Source organism: Triticum dicoccoides, chromosome 5B (assembly GCF_002162155.2).
Source record: "Triticum dicoccoides isolate Atlit2015 ecotype Zavitan chromosome 5B, WEW_v2.0, whole genome shotgun sequence".
Lineage (NCBI taxonomy): Eukaryota > Viridiplantae > Streptophyta > Magnoliopsida > Poales > Poaceae > Triticum > Triticum dicoccoides.
In genome coordinates, this window is record NC_041389.1 from 539,713,370 (window position 1) to 539,729,573 (window position 16,204).

Below are 16,204 nucleotides of genomic sequence, written 5' to 3' on the forward strand. Positions count from 1 at the left end.
ACTTCAACTCCTGGAACATCTCATATGCCCCATGACGTTCAAAATGTCGTTGAAGACTCGGTTCTAAGCCGTAAAGCATGGCACACTGAACTATAGAGTAGTCATCAGCTTTGCTCTACCAGACGTTCTTAACATCGTCAGTTGCATCAGCAGCAGGCCTGGCACCCAGCGGTACTTCCAGGACGTAACTCTTTTGTGCAGCAATGAGGATAATCCTCAGGTTACGGACCCAGTCCGTGTAATTGCTACCATCATCTTTCAACTTTGCTTTCTCAAGGAACGCATTAAAATTCAACGGAACAATAGCACGAGCCATCTATCTACAAACAAACATAGACAAGCAAAATACTATCAGGTACTAAGTTCATGATAAATTTAAGTTCAATTAATCATATTACTAAAGAACTCCCACTTAGACAGACATCTCTCTAGTCATCTAAGTGATTACGTGATCCAAATCAACTAAACCATGTCCGATCATCACGTGAGATGGAGTAGTTTCAATGGTGAACATCTCTATGTTGATCATATCTACTATATGATTCACGCTCGACCTTTCGGTCCCCGTGTTCCGAGGCCATATCTGTATATGCTAGGCTCGTCAAGTATAACCTGAGTATTCCGCGTGTGCAACTGTTTTGCACCCGTTGTATTTGAACGTAGAGCCTATCACACCTGATCATCACGTGGTGTCTCAGCACGAAGAACTTTCGCAACGGTGCATACTCAGGGAGAACACTTCTTGATAATTAGTGAGAGATCATCTTAAAATGCTACCGTCAATCAAAGCAAGATAAGATAAAGGATAAACATCACATGCAATCAATATAAGTGATATGATATGGCCATCATCATCTTGTGCTTGTGATCTCCATCTTCGAAGCACCGTCGTGATCACCATCATCACCAACGCGACACCTTGATCTCCATCGTAGCATCGTTGTCGTTATGCCATCTATTGCTTCTACGACTATCGCTACCGCTTAGTGATAAAGTAAAGCAATTACAGGGCGTTTGCATTTCATACAATAAAGCGACAACCATATGGCTCCTGCCAGTTGCCGATAACTTCGGTTACAAAACATGATCATCTCATACAATAAAATATAGCATCATGTCTTGGCCATATCACATCACAACATGCCCTGCAAAAACAAGTTAGACGTCCTCTACTTTGTTGTTGCAAATTTTACGTGGCTGCTACGGGCTTAAGCAAGAACCAATCTCACCTACGCATCAAAACCACAACGATAGTTTGTCAAATAGACTCCGTTTTAACCTTCACAAGGACCGGGCGTAGCCACACTCGGTTCAACTAAAGTGAGAGAGACAGACACCCGCCAGCCACCTTTAAGCACGAGTGCTCGTAACGGTGAAACCAGTCTCGCGTAAGCGTACGCGTAATGTCGGTCCGGGCCGCTTCATCTCACAATACCGCTAAACCAAAGTATGACATGCTGGTAGGCAGTATGACTTATATCGTCCACAACTTACTTGTGTTCTACTCGTGCATATAACATCAACACATAAAACCTGGCTCCGATACCACTGTTGGGGAACGTAGTAATTTCAAAATTTTCCTACGCACATGCAAGATCATGGTGATGATATAGCAACGAGGGAAGAGTGTTGTCTACGTACCCTTGTAGACCGAAGCGGAAGCGTTGACGCAACATAGAGGAAGTAGTCGTACGTCCTCCGGTTCAACCGATCCAAGTACCGTTACTCCAGCACCTCCGAGTTCTTGACACGCGTACAGCTCGATGACGCACCCTCGATCTCCGATCCAGCAGAGGCGCCGAGGAGGAGTTCCGTCAGCACGACGGCGTGGTGACGATCTTGATGTTCTCCTGTTGCAGGGCTTCGCCTAAGCACCACTACAATATGACCGAGGTGTAATATCGTGGAGGGGGGCACCGCACACGGCTAAGGAACGATCAATGATCAACTTGTGTGTTCTAGGGTGCCCCCCTACCCCCGTATATAAAGGAGGGAGGGAGCAGGTGGCCGGCCCTAGGGGGGCGCGCCATGAGGAGGGGGAAACCTACTCCAAGTAGGTTTCCCTCTCTTTTCCTTATCTTATTTGGAGGGGGAAGGAAAGAGTACTAGTATTAGGAAGTAGTACTAGTAGTAGTAATAGGAAGAGGGGGAAGGAGAAAGGAAAGGGGGGGCCGGCCCCCTTCCCCAATTCGGATTGGGCTTGGGGGGCGCGCCCCCTTCCCTTGCTCCTTCTCTCTTCCTCCTACATGGGCCCAATAAGGCCCATATACCTCCCGGGGGGTTCCGGTAACCTTCCGGGGCTCCAAACTTCTCCGGAACCTTTCCGGTGTCCAAATATATCCGTCCAATATATCAATCTTTATGTCTCGACCATTTCGAGACTCCTCTTCATGTCCGTAATCATATCCGGGACTCCGAACAACCTTCGGTACATCAAAATACATAAACTCATAATATAACTGTCATCGAAACCTTAAGCGTGCGGACCCTACGGTTCGAGAATGATGTAGACATGACTGAGACACATCTCTGGTCAATAACCAATAGCGGAACCTGGATGCCCATATTGGTTCCTACATATTCTACAAAGATCTTTATCGGTCAAACCGCATAACAACATACGTTGTTCCCTTTGTCATCGGTATGTTACTTGTCCGAGATTCGATCGTCGGTATCCAATACCTAGTTCAATCTCGTTATCGACAAGTCTCTTTACTCGTTCCGTAATACTTCATCTTATAACTAACTCATTAGTTACATGCTTGCAAGGCTTAGGTGATGAGCATTGCCGAGATGGCCCAGAGATACCTCTCCGACAATCGGAGTGACAAAACCTAATCTCGAATTATGCTAACTCAGCATGTACCTTTGGAGACACCTGTAGTACTCCTTTATAATCACCCAGTTACGTTGTGACGTTTGGTAGTACCCAAAGTGTTCCTCCGGTAAACGGGAGTTACACAATTCTCATAGTTATAGGAACATGTATAAGTCATGAAGGAAGCAATAGCAGAATACTAAACGATCAAGTGCTAAGCTAACGGGATGGGTCATGTCAATCACCTCATTCTCCTAATGATGTGATCCCATTAATCAAATGACAACACATGTCAATGGTTAGGAAACATAACCATCTTTGATTAATGAGCTAGTCAAGTAGAGGCATACTAGTGACTATATGTTTGTCTATGTATTCACACATGTATCATGTTTCCGGTTAATACAATTCTAGCATGAATAATAAACATTTATCATGATATGAGGAAATAAACAATAACTTTATTATTGCCTCTAGGGCATATTTCCTTCAACACTGTCAACTCACATCTGAGTATCTCGGATACAAATGGATGAAAGACATAGGCTTTGATCCCACTGTGAAAGTGAGGTTTCTCATGCGGACGGTGAAAAACAATTTGGTTATGAAGTCAAGTATGGGAAAGCATGGAAGGCAAAGGCAAATGCTATTAGGATGTTGTATGGTGGTTATGAAGAAGCATACAACCAGCTCCCGAGGTTGTTGGGCGCGATTGCACATAAGAACCCGGGCATGTTTCATGTGGTCGAGGATCACGAGGGAGTGTTCCACCGTGCCTTCTCATTGGGCTTTGGGCCCATAGCAAGACCTCTCATTCCATTCATCTCCACTCACATTCACGAGATGATGCCCCCCTCACTCCCTCTCCATCACCCTACCCCCCTCAAATCTCTCACAAATCGGTCTCGTTTCACTGTTGGATCTTCAGGATTTCATAACAAGAAGGTAAATCAACTCCACCCCCATTTTTGGTTGGTTTAATGTATCATATTTTTGTGCAAACCCTAGTTTTATATTTCCTAGTGGTTATGCTCAAGGGGTAGGTAAATCAACTCCACCCCCATTCCATTCATCTCCACTCACATTCACGAGCTGCTCCCCCCCTCAGATGGATACGGTGCTGAGTGGGTGCTTAGCCCTACTGTTCATGTCCAAGGCCTTCCTCCAAGCATTGTGCAAGTTAGTAAAGTGGACCTCACTTTTGATTGGTTGAAGACTAAATTCATGTTGAAGCAAGGGTTGAAGGAAGACGATTTTGTGTACTACGTCAGTAGGAGGCAGTCAGATGGCCCTGGGGAAAGAAAATTGATTGACATAACTGATGATGGCAAGATTCAAGAAATGCTGAGCGAATGGCAATGGAAAAGGGTTGTTGAGTTGTATTGCTACCGGAAACCGAGTTATATGTGATGTTTATGTCATTTGAACTATCGTGCTCATGTCCTAGTGGTTTGAAAAGACTATGTAATGCTTATGTCTCAGTGGTTTGAACTATCGTGGTCATCAACTATTTGTGTAATTTGAGACTATGTCATTTGAAACCTTGTGTGTGTTGAACTTGTCGTTTGAACTAGTGGTTTGAAAAGACAATGTATCATGATATTTGTGTCATTTATAGTGTATATCATGATATTTGTGTCATTTACAGTGTATAAAAATTTGATATATGAACATCACCAAACATTGTAGAGTGTGGGATTACCATGCTATCTGCATAGGTCGGCGGACACATTATTGAAGAATCAATACTAAAAGGCCAGACTAATCCCATGAAACAGAGCCACAACACCTTCAATAATTGTATTATCAAGTATAAATCAATATATCAACAACTCAATGAGAAGTGTTTTCTGCACCAGGACCAGACGCCAAGGACCCTGGCGTCTGGCTCCCCTGCTTTGCCCTGTTTTGCTGCCAGTCGATAGCCAGACGCCAAGGACCCTGGCATCTGGCCTCCTGACTTATAACCAGACGCCAAGGACCCTGGCGTCTGGTCCCCTATTGAAAGGATCGATATGGTTGACTAGAGGGGGGGTGAATAGGCAACTAACAATTTTAAGCTTTTCTTTACCAAATTAAACTTTGCAATTGTCTAGATGTGCAACTAAGTGAGCAACCTATATGATGCAATAACAACTAGCACATAAGCAAGCAATGGATGTAACACAAGTAGGCTTGCAAAAGTAAAGGCACGAATTAACCAAGAGTGGAGCCGGTGGAGACGAGGATGTGTTACCGAAGTTCCTTCCTTTTAAGGGGAAGTGCGTCTCCGTTAGAGCGGTGTGGAGGCACAATGCTCCCCAAGAAGCCACTAGGGCCACAGTATTCTCCTCACGCCCTCATACAATGCGAGATGTCGTGATTCCACTAATGGTGCCCTTGAAGGCGGCGACCGAACCTTTACAAACAAGGTTGGGGCAATCTCCACAACAATTGGAGGCTCCCAACAACACCACGAAGCTTCACCACAATGGAGTATGGCTTCGAGGTGACCTCAACCGTCTAGGGTGCTCGAACACCCAAGAGTAACAAGATCCGCTAGGGATAAGTGGGGGGAATCAAATATTCTGTGGTGGAAGTGTAGATCGGGCCCTTGTCACCCAATCCCGAGCAAATCAACAAGTTTGATTGGCTAGGGAGAGAGATCGAGCAAAAATGGAGCTTGGAGCAACAATGGAGCTTAGAGGTGGAAGAGGTAGTCCACTAGAGGTAGAATACACCCCTTATATAGTCGAGGGAGAAAACCAATCGTTATCCACATGTTCAGCCCGCGACACGCGATACTACCACTCCAGGGGCGCGGTACTACCGCGAGGCCGTGCGGTACTACCGTGGCAGATCACGGTACTTCCGCGACCGCAGCAGAGGCCGGGACTTACCTGACTAGGGGGCAGTACTACCGCCTGAGCGGTACTACCGCTCCCCCTTGCGGTACTACTACAAGGCAGGAAAGTCATTGCCTGGGAAGGGCGCGGTTGAAATAAATTACATCCGTGCCTACTTCCGCTAAACAGGAGGTGGTACAAAAATCCGACGCGGTACTACCGTTCGCGAGGCAGGGTACTACCGTGGCGGGCGCGGATGTAAAAAATTACATCCGCAGCTACTACCGTGACGCGGCGGTACTAGCTAGGAGGGCCACGGTACTACGACTCCTGGGGAGCGGTACTACCGTGGGTCCCCGCGGTACTACCGCGCTGGACGAGCGGTACTACCGTGGGTGGCGCGGATGTAAAAAATTACATCTGCCCCTACTACCGTACCGAGGCGGCACTAGGCCTGGGAGCCGCGGTACTACCGCTCATGAGGAGCGGTACTACCGTGACCCACAGCGGTACTACCGCTGGTACTTGCAGTACTACCGCAAGTACAGCAGTAGCCGCCAGATTTCAGCACAACCAAGATAACGAAAGGAAGCTCCAAAGTGCAGGGAAAGGTAGGACAAGTGTACGTGTTGATTCCACCCAAACCTTTCCGACGCGGACCCCCTCGTAATAGTACGGCTCTCCTACGACTCAAATCCACCAAAGAGAAACGTAGAACAACGCCGACTTCAATAGTCTCCGAGGGGCACCAAATCATCTCGTGCCTAGTGATGAAGTATCTGAGAAACTCAAGGCACACGATTAGTCCGCAAAAGCATTGTCATCAATCACCAAAACACCTAAGGGAAGCCCTTACACCTGTGCATATAAATGACTAAATGGCTTCTAACAGATTTCATCAACACTTCATAGCAATCAATGAATTCATAGACATCATAGGAAACAACATTTCACATAAATCACATGATTGAGTACTACTTTTAAACGACAAATTCATGTCATACATTCATAGCAACTTCACGAATCCATTGCAACTTAATTCGAACGGCAACAAGTTCATGGAAAGAAATGACAACAAGTTCATGGAAAGAGACTACAACAAGTTCATCGAAATAAACTAGAACAAGCTCAAGCTCATTGAAACAAACTACAACAAGCTCACTTCCTCCTCCTTCCTCTCTTCACAATATCTGCAAGTGTATGCTCCTCCTCTTCGCTAGCCTCCTCCTCTTCGCTAGCTTCCTCCTCTTCACTAGCCTCCTCCGCCTCCGCATCATTGTTGGACTTATATTTTTGCATTCCTGTAGGCATAAATTGATGAGGATACTCCGGACTATGGAATTGAGTGCTCCATGTCTTCTTTCTACCTTTCTTGCCCGGTGTCTTATCTATGGCTATGCCTTTTCTAGAGCAGGCATTGCCTTGTGTTGGCTGTGTAACCTGTGATGGTTGTGGAGCATCAACATCATACTCATGCTCTTGTTGTTCCTGCTCCTCTTCTTGTGTCAGCTCCTCTTGATGTGTTCCCTCCTCTTCATTGCCCTCCTCCTGTATGTCCTCTTCGTTGTGGAGATGACGGCATTTACGAGCTCTTCCGGCGCGGGTACCAGGTGCAAACACATCACTGGGCTGAGCACCATGGCAAGAAAGCATAGCTGCCATCTTATGTAACCGCTTCTTGAACTTCTGCGACAACACAAAATATGCTATGATATGAGATGCAAATAACTAACCCGTGAAAATAAGCTTTTATAATATATTGCTCATACCTCCATCGTGCTCCTAAGAGTCCTCTCAGATGATGCACCACCACGGGAATGACTCAGTGCTACATTGGCATCGTTGACGCACATAAGCAACTCTCTGCCCTACAAGTCATGAACACACCAAACTTATGTATTTGAAAGAAGATTATATAATGCAAGTGTGTTAGAATTGGCTCATTAGACTACCATTTCGTCATGCATAGGTGCATAGTCAACGTGAGCTCCTCTTGTGTCTCTCACCGCCGTGTTGAAGGTATGATAACCTTCTGCAGTCTCCGGGTCTTCAAACACCAACTCCGAGCACTCCTCGTGAGTCCAACCGGGCTTTAGCTTTATACGATAACGACCCGCATACCACACTTGATACTTCTGATATGCCGACTGATTGTGAGCTCTACTCTCTGATTCCACTAACGTGTCTCTTCGATTCCAAATTTGCTCAAACTTAGCGTGTTTGTCTTGCCAATCTTGTATGTCCTGATTGTTCCTTCAATCAAACATACAAATGAGCCAGGTGACAAAGCATTAGCAAACATAGACTTATTCAATACTCTACTACATACTCAAAGACATGCTTGCTCACCGATGCAGAGATAGCATTTCCTCCTTGCTCTCATCAATTGGAATACCTTGTCTTCTTCCAAATTGTCTTGCCACACGGTCTATGAAGTGCCACTCGACCGCAAAGAAGCATATCATTGGGCACCTCGCCCGCCAAAGATGGCTATCACGCGTGCACATCTCATTAAGAGAGAAGCCACGATCATCCACATAAGGCATCCAATGGACCTGCAAAACAAAAAGATACATTGTTAGATACAAATTTCATTCTTGAGTACATTTTGTCTCATTGAACTTTTCAATACCTGCTCAGCAGTCAAGGTGCACAGCTCGTTCATATAGCACTTGTATCGCACATGCGAGCTTCCTGTGTACACCGTCACCCATTCCCAATAGTACGCAACCGTAGGGCGCCGATATGGATCATCATCATGCGCCCCGTCATGATTACCAAGTGGGTTTGGGTGTTCGGGGTTCTTGAAATCGGGCCGTCCAACCGGGATCCGCTCCCACATCCACACGGATAGGCTCCAAACAAACTGAGCCAATGAGGATGTATCTCCCTTCCTGCGACACGCCAAGTCAAGATGCAATCAAACAAACATGTTAGATATGGAGGCGCATGACAAATGCAAGATAAATGGTTGCATATATTTGTTACCTGACGATACAAGTATGCTAGTGCGGTCGAACCCCAGCTATACTGATTATCCCAGTTAGTGAGTAGCTCCAACCACATCCAGAGGGCTGAGTTCCTGGTTGTGTCTGAGAAGACTACCTTAGTTAGTACATACCAAAGATAGGCCCGCGCGTACTGCTGCACAACCAGGTCATTCGCACCCTCAGGGCACGGATTGCCTCCTCCTTTGACTTTTTTTAGCCAAGAATGCCTCACTTTCGAGGGATCGGGCTTGCCTGGCAGAGGGAGATCGGGAACAACACCAATTAACATGCCTAACCGTTGTCGCCAATTAGCGGCGCTGACACGACCGGTAACAGCTCGTCCGTTGATAGGAAGGCTGCTTATCGTAGCCATGTCCTCTAGGATCATCGTCATCTCCCCAAATGGAAGGTGGAACGAGTGAGTCTCGGACCTCCAACGATCCACAAGTGCGGTCAGCGCCGCCCGGCGGAGGGGGTCGCTTAAACTGCAACACGAATGGGAGAAGACCCAATCTCCAAATGTACGGCTCGTACCGCGCGTCGTAAGGAAGTCATCAGCGGTATGACCCCTCATGCGCATAGCTACTACATGCTGCAAATAAAGTGATTTTTTGATCAATACAAGAACACAAATGAGAAACATCGAAAATTGATAAGTCTTGCTTCTTACCTTTCCATTCTCAATGGCACGAGCACGATGCTCCTTATCCCACTCCTGGATTAATCCGTCATACCAAGGTCCATCATCATCCGCCATCCTACCAAACAAATCACAAGCATCTATGAATACATGAACAATATCAAACAATACAATTTCCTTCTCCAAGTTATGCCATATGAACACACCATTCTTCTCAAACATAACCACATCATTTCTTTCTTCTACATATGCACACATATCATCTAGAGTACCAAATTTCACCATCAAATAAAATTCATAATCATCATCCGCCATTCTATTGAACAAATCATGTCACACACAATCATTAAATTTCATCATCTCTTTTGCAAAAAAAATATGCCATCTATATATTCAACTATATTGTCATACCACTTCACACATATAATATTTTTTCTAAATATATTTGCTTGTCAAAGTAGTCTTCTCAGATTCAAACAAATATTATACCATCTATATATTCAACATATAGCTAATTTACTAGCACATGCATACATCATCTATAATTCAAAAAAAATCACAAACTATGTATATTGGTGGACAACTACAAACATCTACAACTACACTACCTACCTATCAACTACAAATTATTTCCTAAAACGAAGAAACCATCTACTAATCTAACATCACCTAATGTTAAATAATGCATCCAACAAGAGAGGGGAAAACCAAAACAAATTGGAGGGAATGGGGAAGAATACCTCAAAGAAGCTTGGGGGGGTCAGATCTACGAGTTTGAGCGGAGGATGGAGTAGATAGGGGGGAGGAGGGGCGAAGAACAGAGGTCTCTGTTCGTGAGGCACCGCCAGGAGAAGTTGAGATTGGGATGGGTGGGCTGGCCCGCGCGGTTATCCAGTTACCAGGGCCAGACACCAGGGTCCTTGGCGTCTGGCCCCTTTGCCACGTCAGCAGGTCAACGGGCAGGCGGGCAGTGCGGGCCAGGGGCCAGACGCCAGGGTCCGTGACTTCTGCTTCGCAACCCAGACGCCAGGGATGTTGGCGTCACCTAAAAAGGTCAGAAACGAATTTTTTTTCCAAACAAGGGCAAATCGGGATTTTCTTAGCCAAATATGTCAGAACAGTAATTTTGTCCGTTAATTGGCACATGCACATGTGATATACCTATGAGGCCCTAGGACACTGTTCCCCACAGCTTTACACAACACACAAGGAGACAACAATGCACAAAAATCTCAGGAACCCATGACACACTGTACCACAATTCTGACTTGGGCGCCTGAATCTCTCTCTCACGTGTCTTCACCAAGTGACACTTGCTCATAGAAATTTATGATTTACAAACTTATTGTTTTTGAACACTTGGTAGAAACTGTTTGCGTCATTTGTATACACATCTGCATGATGGGGAAAGAGTGATAATACCGAACAAGGACACACGAATATGTCTCACGCATGTGGGGTCAGGTGTGCAGTGCGAGATAAAACTTCAGAGATTTTTCATGGCTGATTCGAGGTATTTCAACAGCACATAGATTCAGAAGATCCAACTAGAAAAAAAGCTGATTCTTGATCATAGCCAGGAACCCATGCATGCACTAGCTCGTAATGGTACTGCTTAATCTAACTAGCCGATCACCCATTCCGAGATTTAGTGCTACAAACCAATGCACCAGATAACGCGAACCCCACGCATATGCTTGAGTGGCCACTAGTGCAGCGCCTGTATAGTGTAGCGCCTAGCTCTCAGGCGTTGCACACTGACTTAGCAATTTTCAGTCAGTCCGATACGCGAGTTGGTCAGACGTGTAGCGCCTTTTAGTTAGGCGTTGCACAGTATAGTGTGACGCCTAACTGTCGGGCGCTACACAAAAAGGTCAACTATGTAAAAAAAATTCATCAACAGTTCAGTTTGTGAATTCTTTTTGCCTGTAGGTCAAATTTGTTGTTTTTGCCTACTGAATGCCACTTTGAAAAAGAAATCATTCTATACTTGGTAAAGTATTATGGTGGGAGTTAACATGATCAAACGTGCTCGTATTTGGATAATTGGCAATGGCGAAAAAATAATATTTGGGAGGATGCCTGGATACCTCAATTCTTACTAGGAGAGGCAACCAACTTATCTCAGGGTTGACCCTTCTACTGGAGATTGTGACGTTCAAGTTCAACTAGTTAATTAACCAGACCTATCTTTACCCCTTCGATGCAGGAAGCTGCAGATTTTGTGGCTTGAAGTCTTATTAGGAATGGCTTGTTCACCGTACGATCTGCTTCTCATGATGAATGGGAGCACTGATATGGTCATAAATTGAGTACTGGAAACAATGTTGGTGCTTCTTCTTCCAATGGTACTTGGTCCGGCGAAGTTGAAATTATTTATATGGATTCTCAAAAAATAATATATGGAGAGTCCTTCATGGTGCCATCCCTTGCTGAGCTGTATTAGCAGATAGAATTTGAAAGTGCAATCGCAGTGCTCAGCTCTGTATGAAAAGTGCAGATAGTATAAAAAAACATGCTCTTTGAGTGGCCCCCGCCGGCAAAGGAGTGGAGGATGTTATACAGAAAGCTTCTTGTGTGGATCTGGCGGGTGGAGCAGTTCTAGGGTTCTTGCTGAATATTCCGGACCATGAAGTATCGGTGCTAGGTCAAGCAAGCGTGGTACCTTTGGTGGGAACGTTCTGAAACTGAACCATGGTGAGCACAATCAGATGGTATCCCAGGTGTTCTAAACTGTCAGAGCCCTGGCTGCAAACTTCTCAGTAGCGTTCGACCCTAAGGCCAAATTGAGGACTCAAGGATGGACCAAACCGAGAAGAGACTATTGTTGTGAAACTTAAGATAGGTGCAACGTTTGATGCTGATGCTGATTCACTCCAGGGTGTTCTTGGTGCAGTGATAAGGGATAGCAATGGAAAGTTCATAGCAGCTGCAAATGAGAAGATCGACTCATGTTATGATGCTTTTATAGTGGAAGCCCTTTCGTGGAGGTTCAGAATTAATCTTACACACATGAGCGGTTGCAAGTTCGACAGACTTGAACTCAAGTCGGATAATATTGAAGTGATCACTACCAAGTACCAACCATGAAAGAGGGGAGCTCGTCGTCTGTTGCAAGTGCTATGTTCTTTTTCAAGATCCAGCATTGCTCGCATTACATTGATAATAGCAGAAAGCAACGAAAAATAACAAGGTGGTGAAGGTCCTAGGACCAGAAGATCCGAAGATCAAAGAAAAAGAAAAAAAACAGCAGCTCTAATAGCTGGAGCAGAACACTCCATACAATCCATACTAGACAGCGCAACTCTGACTCCGACAGTGAACTACGAAGGAAGCTAGGCAAGGTTGGCGTCACGGACGATCACCGAACGAACCACCAATCACACGTCATCACATACCACCGCCCCCCACCGCGGCTTCGACTTCACAACAACAGACAATCGAGGCACTCCCACGGACATGCTGGAGAAGAAGAGCTGACTACCACGACCAAGGTCACGCCTCCGATATTGCTCGCCGCCATCACCGTTGCCACAGAAACCCCGAGTCCCTCTGACCGAGTCCAACTTCAAAACGATGTCCTTAAGAGGATGCATGGCGCAGACCAAAGCCATTGACGCCATCATCGCCCGATCCGGGAAACCGGATCTACGGTTTCCCCCAAAGTATGTTAGGAAAGAGGGGAGGATTGCAACATCAATGAATCCGACAAGTAAAACGGTGCCCGTAAGCGCCACCATCGATGACTCCGGCTGCAGCCGGAGCAAAGTGCTATGTTGGATCACAGTTATCTCATGTCCTTAGTCTTTCCTCATATCATTTATGAACACTATTATAGGGAAACTAATCATGTTGCACATGAATTAACTAGATTGGCTATAGATTCTCCACTCCCAATCTTCGGTTAGGGTCTACTCCTATGCTTGTACACGATGCAACCATTGTTATTAAATGAACAAAGGAGGATGGAGTTTCAAAAAGAGTATTTACTTAGCACGGACCGAAGCAATGAAAGTGAAATAATACACTGTTACACTAACACCTTATAGTGGTAAGGAACTCGGGATTACAACGCATAGCATAGACAACAATTTAGTGGAGAGATATTTTCAGCCTAAAATAGTGTCAATATAAGAGCATCTTCAACAGGCGCGCAACTGCGCGGCGCGCTAAAACTTTTTTACAGCGCCGAAATAGTTTTTTTTTTTGCGTGCAGCATGGCACTGGCTCCAGCAGCCGCTGCAAGAGATGGTGCGCGCGAGCAGCTCCAGCAGTTGCGGTAAATATACAGTGCTCGCGCCTAGCACAAACAACATTTCACACTCAAAATAGAACCAAGAAGATCAAACACATAAATAATAAATCAACAATAAATAGTTTAATTTATTACAACTCAAACAAATAGTTTATCTTCCAATACAACATATAGTTCAACAATACAACATGAAACATACAACATCAAACTAGTTTTGTCGGCTATTCCACGCCCATCACTCCTCGATTAGATCCTTTTGAAGATCATCATGCATTTCGGCACATAGAATGGCATGATAGGAGACAACAAATCAGGCCACCCTCACAGTCCTCCTCCATACTCGCACGGGACGTCCCAATAGCTCATACTGAGAATATTCTAAATTTTGCCCACGCTCATTCTCGATGATCATGTTATGCATGATCACACAAGCGTTCATGATGTACCAAAGGATCTTTTGATCCCAAAATCTAGCCGGTCCTCTCACAATAGCAAATTGGGTTTGCACAATCCCGAAAGCTCTCTCCACAACTTGACTAGCCGCCTGGGCATTGTGGAAATAAAGATTTTTCTTACCTTCCGGTTTTTTTCAACGGCTTCACAAATGTTTCCCACTTTGGGTAGATGCCATCCACAAGATAGTAGCATAGTTGTATGTATGGCCATTTGCTACAAACTCCACCGGTGTAGTTACACCATTTGCAATCTTATTCATGAGTGGTGACCGATTAAGAACGTTGATGTCATCTAAAGATCCAGTCGTTCCAAAAAAAGCATGCCAAATCCAAGTCTCGTGATGGGCCACTGCTTCAAGGATTATAGTGGAACCCTTTTTCTGGCTGTGGAATTGTCCATGCTATGCCTTAGTGAAGGAAATATGCCCTAGAGGCAATAATAAAGTTATTATTTATTTCCTTATACCATGATAAATGTTTATTATTCATGCTAGAATTGTATTAATCGAAAACATAATACATGTGTGAATACATAGACAAACATAATGTCACTAGTATGCCTCTACTTGACTAGCTCGTTGATCAAAGATGGTTGTGTTTCCTGACCATAGACATGAGTTGTCATTTGATTAATGGGATCACATCATTAGGAGAATGATGTGATTGACTTGACCCATTCCATTAGCTTAGCACTTGATCGTTTAGTATGTTGCTATTGCTTTCTTTATGACTTATACATGTTCCTACAACTATGAGATTATGCAACTCCCGTTTACCGGAGGAACACTTTGTGTGCTACCAAACGTCACAACGTAACTGGGTGATTATAAAGGAGCTCTACAGGTGTCTCAAAAGTTACATGTTGAGTTGGCGTATTTCGAGATTAGGATTTGTCACTCCGATTGTTGGAGAGGTATCTCTGGGCCCTCTCGGTAATGCACATCACTATAAGCCTTGCAAGCAATGTAACTAATGAGTTAGTTACGGAATGATGCATTATGTAATGAGTAAAGAGACTTGCCGGTAACGAGATTGAACTAGGTACTGAGATACCAATGATCGAATCTCGGGCAAGTAACATACTCATGACAAAGGGAACAACGTATGTTGTTATGCGGTTTGACCGATAAAGATCTTCGTAGAATATGTAGGAGCCAATATGAGCATCCAGGTTCCGCTATTGGTTATCGACCGGAGATGTGTCTCAGTCATGTCTACATAGTTCTCGAACCCGTAGGGTCCGCACGCTTAAAGTTAGATGACGGTTATATTGTGAGTTTATGTTTTTTGATGTACCGAAGATAGTTCAGAGTCCCGGATGTGATCACGGACATGACGAGGAGTCTCAAAATGGTCGAGACATGAAGATTGATATATTGGACGACTATATTCGGACACCGGAATGGTTCCGGGGGTTATCAGATGTATACCGGAGTACCGGGGGGTTACCAGAACCCCCCGGGGGGTTAATGGGCCTCATGGGCCCAAAGTGGAGCAGAGGAGGGGCAGCCAGGGCAGGCCGCGCGCCCCCTCCTCCTCTAGTCCGAATAGGACAAGGAGGGGAGGGGGCGCCCCGCCCCCCTTTCCTTCCTCTCCTCTCTCCCCTTCCTTCCCCGCTCCTACTTGGATAAGGAAAGGAGGGAGTCCTACTCCCGGTGGGAGTAGGACTCCTCCCTGGTGCGCCCTCCCTTGGTCGGCCGCCCCCTCCCCCTTGGTCCTTTATATACGGGGCAGGGGGGCACCTCTAGACACAACAATTGATCCTTGAGATCTATTAGCCGTGTGCGGTGCCCCCCTCCACCATATTCCACCTTGATAATATCGTAGTGGTGCTTAGGCGAAGCCCTGCATCGGTAGAACATCATCATCGTCACCACGCCGTCGTGCTGACGGAACTCTCCCTCGAAGCTCGGCTGGATCGGAGTTCGAGGGACGTCATCGAGCTAAACATGTGCTGAACTCGGAGGTGTCGTGCGTTCGATACTTGATCGGTCGGATCGTGAAGACATACGACTACATCAACCGCGTTGTGCTAACGCTTCCGCTTTCGGTCTACGAGGGTACGTGGACAACACTCTCCCCTCTCGTTGCTATGCATCACCATGATCTTGCGTGTGCGTAGGAATTTTTTTAAAATTACTACGTTCCCCTACAGTGGCATCCGAGCCTGGTTTTATGCGTAGATGTTATATGCATGAGTAGAACACAAGTGAGTTGTGGG